Consider the following 6000-nt stretch of genomic DNA (forward strand, 5'->3'; position numbering starts at 1 on the left):
TAAACATACAATTTAGATACACAGAGATTGAGGAGGAGGAAGACAAATGAATGGATGATTCATGAATGAGTCATTCATTTCAAAATCTTCCCATTGCTCAAATTCCTGGAGATCAGCCTTTGTGGTGCCTACACTCTAGCGATGGCCAGCAAAGTCATATGAAAGTGAGGTGACATGAGAAAGACACATGTAGAGGTCTGGGATGGCCTAAGGGAAGAGTGACTGTTAATAAATCTGCTATAAAATCTTGGGAAGTTTCAGATGCTGAGGTTAAATATTTTAACTTTATTCAAGACTTTCAGAACGAAATTTCAAAAACATTAACCACATGTTGAAGTTAAAAACAAAAAACATCTGGTCCAAAGTACAAGCTGACTGAAAGAACATTGTTAAAAGATAAACTGAGGCATACTGAAAATTATAAGAGTTTATTTAAGCTAAAATCATTGTGCATTCAGTTCAGTTCAGTTCAGTGGCTCCGTCGTGTCTGACTTTTTGCAACCCCATGAATCGCAGCATACCAGGCCTCCCTGTCCATCACCAACTCCCAGAGTTCACTAAGACTCACATCCATCGAGTCAGTGATGCCATCCAGCCATCTCATCCACTCGTCCCCTTCTCCTCCTGCCCCCAATCCCTCCCAGCATCAGAGTCTTTACCAATGAGTCAAGTCTTCTCATGAGGTGGCCAAAGTACTGGAGTTTCAGCTTTAGCATCATGCCTTCCAAAGAACACCCAGGGCTGATCTTCAGAATGGACTGGCTGGATCTCCTTGCAGTCCAAGAGACTCTCAAAAGTCTTCTCCAACACCACAGTTCAAAAGCATCAATTCTTCAGCACTCAGCTTTCTTCACAGTCCAACTCTCACATCCATACATGACCACAGGAAAAACCATAACCTTGACTAGACTGACCTTTGTTGACAAAGTAATGTCTCTGCTTTTCAATATGCTATCTAGGTTGGTCATAACTTTTCTTCCAAGGAGTAAGCGTCTTTTAATTTCATGGCTGCAGTCACCATCTGCAGTGATTTTGGAGCCCCCCCAAAAAAAAGTCTGACACTGTTTCCACTGTTTCCCCATCTATTTCCCATGAAGTGATGGGACCAGATGCCATGATCTTCGTTTTCTGAATGTTGAGTTTTAAGCCAACTTTTTCACTCTCCTCTTTCACTTTCATCAAGAGGCTTTTGAGTTCCTCTTCACTTTCTGCCATAAGGGTGGTGTCATCTGCATATCTGAGGTGATTGATATTTCTTCCGGCAATCTTGATTCCAGCTTGTGCTTTTTCCAGCCCAGGGTTTCTCATGATGTACTCTGCATAGAAGTTAAATAAGCAGGGTGACAATATACAGCCTTGACGTACTCCTTTTCCTATTTGGAATCAATCTGTTGTTCCATGTCCAGTTCTAACTGTTGCTTCCTCACCTGCATACAAATTTCTCAAGAGGCAGGTCAGGTGGTCTGGTATTCCCACCTCTTGAAGAATTTTCCACAGTTTCTTGTGATCCACACAGTCAAAGGCTTTGGCATAGTCAATAAAGCAGAAATAGATGTTTTTCTGGAACTCTCTTGCTTTTTCCATGATCCAGCGGATGTTGGCAATTTGATCTCTGGTTCCTCTGCCTTTTCTAAAACCAGCTTGAACATCTGGAAGTTCAAGGTTCATGTATTGCTGAAGCTTGGCTTGGAGAATTTTGAGCATTACTTTACTAGCATGTGAGATGAGTGCAATTGTGTGGTAGTTTGAGCATTCTTTGGCATTGCCTTTCTTTGGGATTGGAATGAAAACTGACCTTTTTCAGTCCTGTGGCCACTGGTGAGTTTTCCAAATTTGCTGGCATATTGAGTGCAGCACTTTCACAGCATCATCTTTCAGGATTTGAAATAGCTCAACTGGAATTCCATCACCTCCACTAGCTTTGTTATAGTGATGCTTTCTAAGGCCCACTTCACTTCACATTCCAGGATGTCTGGCTCTAGGTGAGTGATCACACCATCATGATTATCTGGGTCATGAAGATCTTTTTTGTACATTTTTTTTGTACATTGTGCATTATGCAACCCCAAATTGGAAGTGGTCAGGAGTGACCCACCAACAGAAGCCAGGAAAAAGATATATAGAGAAAGTGTGGAAGCAAAGAAAGGAAATCATTGATTGGTTAAAGTTTAATGCCTAGTTGACTATTTGTGACTGGCGGAGGAGTCTGGTGGGCTGCAGTCCACGGGGTCGCTGGGAGTTGGACATGTTTGAGCAACTTCACTTTAACTTTTCACTTTCATGCATTGGAGAAGAAAATGGCAACCCACTCCAGTGTTCTTGCCTGGAGAATCCCAGGGTCGGGGGAGCCTGGTGGGCTGCCGTCCATGGAGTCGCACAGAGTTGGACACGACTGAAGCGACTTAGCAGCAGCAGCAGCAGCAGTCCTCTGTTTTGATTTCCTAACCTTTATGCATTGACAGGCTTAGAGGCTGGTTTCCTTACAGGCTGCCAGGGCATTAGAGCCATAGTGTAATGGCCTCCTTACTTAATTAATTTAGTAACATGCACATTGTTAAGACTTGTTGAATGGCATCTAAAATTCTTTCTAGAAGTTTCTGAAATGAATTAGAAGCAAGCAAGTTTGGAAGTAGGAACACAGCAGAGAGAAGCCTCTTTCAGTAGGTCAGGAGTGAGGTAATGAGAAGATAAACTGAGGCAGAAAGACAAATGGGAGACATTGTGATGGTACTTCATGACTGTAACTCTGTCCTACCTCCTACCAAGATGGGGAATCTGGTCAAATTTTAAAAAATCAAATGGCCTCTCTCTGTCAATTTTTTCACTTACAGATATATAAACATTTCAACTTTTAAATCATACATGAAATAAATAACAAAGTGATTGAAAATTCAGTTAATCTGGCAGATTCAAATGCAAGCCAAAAATGTATCAAAGAGATACCTCGCAGGCTATGCTTTCTTTTCTTTTTTTTATTGGGTTATAGTCACTGTACAATGTTATGTTAGTTTCTGCTGTACAATGAAGTCAATCAGTCAACCAGCTATGTGTACACATATATGCCCTCTGTCTTAGACCTCCCTCTCACTCCCATCCCCCATCTCATTCTTCTAGGACACCACAGAGCACTGAGCTGAGCTTCTTCTGTTTTACACCAAGTTCCCACTAGCCATCTGTTTTACACATGGTAGGTACATATGTCAATCCTAATCTCCCAGTTAGTCCCATCCTGCTCTCCCCACACTGGATCTTCATGTCTGTTCTCTATGTCTGCATTTCCATTCCTTCACTGAAAATAGATATGTGCTGTGCTTAATTGTTCAGTCATGTCCAACTCTTTGCGATCCCATGGACTGTAGCCTATCAGGCTCTCTGTCCATGGGGATTCTCCAGGCAAGAATACTGGAGTAGGTTTCCATTTCCTTGTCCAGGCGATCTTCCCAACCCAGGGATTGAACCCAGGTCTCCTGCACTGCAGGTGGATTCTTTATCATCTGAGCCACCAGGGAAGCCCCAAAATAGATTTATCTGTACCATTTTTCTAGATTCCACATATTTCTGTTAATAAACAATATTTGTTTTTCTCTTTCTGACTTACTTCACTCTATATGACAGACTCTATGTCCATCCACGTCTCTATGAAATGCATTCTTTTCCATTCCAACGCTGTCCTGTCTGTCTGCCTCAATGTCTTTTTCAAGAATGTTCAGTTAATTCCTCCCTTAAAGTTTAAATGAGTTGACAAGTGCTGAACCCCCTTCATGACTGCAACCAGCAAGGCATATCTAGCTAACTTTAAATCTGGCCCATTTTTGTGTGATGACACTTTCCTGAAGTGACTAATATTATCTCTATGTGTGACAGAGCCCTATGTGTGACTTTTCATTATAAAAATATCCACTGAGTACATAACATTATTCATGAAAACATGAGAGCTTGCAGAAGAAGTAAACAGCTGAAAGGGCAGCAAGACAAGATAAATGTTTCCTAATAAAAAACATGAGAGTGTATTCCATTATCTGTGAGGAGCAGAGAGCTTAGCCTAAGAGATATATAAGGTTAAAAAATATACCATGAGAGATATACTCACACACAACTATAGATAAATATATTAATAGAAATATAAAATTTATCATAGTCCTATTCGCCCAATGACAGCTTATTCCCACCCATCCCCTCTCTATTATTATCCAATTATAAAATCAGGGACGTGGGAAGTCCACTTAATCTTTCCTTTTCCCTAATTATTAAAAATGTTCTGGGTATATTTTACTAACTGAATTTCTCCTGCTGATCTAGTTTCAGCTAATGGCTATTTTCCCCTTCTTGTATAGGATAAAGTGCAAACTCTTTATGATGGAATAAAGGCCCATTGATTTAGCTACATTATAGCCTTATCTCCAATCCTACTTCCTTACGCATCCTTGCACAAGCTGTTCCCTCTATGTGGAATGGCTCCTTCCACTGTGGGTGAACTCCAGCAAAAAGGCTCAAAGATCATCTCCTGGGTGAAACCTTTGCTGCTCCCTATGGCCAAGCATAAAGCACTTATTATTAATCTACATCCCTGATGCCCTAAATATTTTCTATAGCTTACCTGTCCCCATCACTCATCTAAATGAAATTATTGAAATCAGAGAGGTCTCATTAATCACAGTGAAAAATCAAAACCATGTACCACATACACACATACACACCCACACAAACATACACAGTCTATAGAGTCAAGATTAACAGAATTTAATATTAAACTCTTCATTAGCATAAATATTAAGACAATTTCAAGAGACTCCTACCCAAGAAAATAACGTTGCAAGTTACTATACTGTTCCTTCCAGAAATTTCTCTAAAATCCATCAACTCAATAGAAAATATCAACCAACAGTTTATGCACTAAGACTCTTTAAATAATATATTTAGATGAAATAAATATCTTTAAATGTATTATAATAATAGTAACATAATAGTGAATGGAGGAGAGTTATTAGTGAGTAAAATGTACAAATGAATTCCAGTCCTTCTACTCATTCCTTCTCCACAGTGTCCGGTGATCCCATTTCTCACCACTTTTCTAAGCTAACGAAAGGGAGGAAATATTTGCATTTTCTGAGCTCTGTCCAGAGATATTTTCCAGATAAATTTTTAAATTAACAAAGGCATGGCCAACAGATTCCCTCAGTCAAATATACATGTATGCTAAGCTGTTTCAGTCAAGTACGACTCTGTGCAACCGTATGCACTGCAGCCTTCCAGGCTTCCCTGTCCATGGGATTCTCCTGGAGTGGGTCGCCATGCCCTCCTCCAGGGCATCTTCCCAACCCAGGGATCGAACCCTAGTCTCTCACTGTCTCCTGCATTGTCACGTGGGTTCTTCACCACTAGCGCCACCTGGGAAGCCCTGAAGTACAACAAAAATGTCTACATCCATGAACTCATAATTACACTAAAAATGATAATATTTGGTCAACATTGGAGGGTGTGAAGGAATTATCTATTTTATATACTGATTTAAAAAAAAAAAAAAACAACCATTCATTTACATGAACTGTCCACTGGTGTCCTAAATACTACCTGAGGAGAAATTTCTGCTTATAAAAATATTCTAAAGGACTTCCAGTCTCAGTCATGCATGATAAAGTAGCTGGTATTGAACAAAGCCTTCTGCCAAGAACAACTATAAAAGCTGATGACATACATAAATCAACTGTTTGAAGGAGCTGGCACAAAACCAGGATAGGCAGGACTCTCTCAGTCTCTGAGAAGAAGGGAAGCACATACAGTGAGGTCTATGTTCATGCTATGGCTTTTCTCTGAGGGCATTTTTCTAATTGTAATGTATGGAATATAACTCAAACAAAGTGACAGTCTTATTGGATTGAGGGGAAAGAGGTCTGAGTTCAGAACTGCCAGTGTGTCTTGGAATTGAGCATCACACCCCAGATGGAAAAGAACTGAGAGAAGGATCCCAAAATTTGCATTCAAATTCCCTTCTACTCATGT

The sequence above is a fragment of the Bubalus bubalis genome, chromosome 1 (genome assembly GCF_019923935.1).
Source record: "Bubalus bubalis isolate 160015118507 breed Murrah chromosome 1, NDDB_SH_1, whole genome shotgun sequence".
NCBI classification, from domain to species: Eukaryota; Metazoa; Chordata; class Mammalia; order Artiodactyla; family Bovidae; genus Bubalus; species Bubalus bubalis.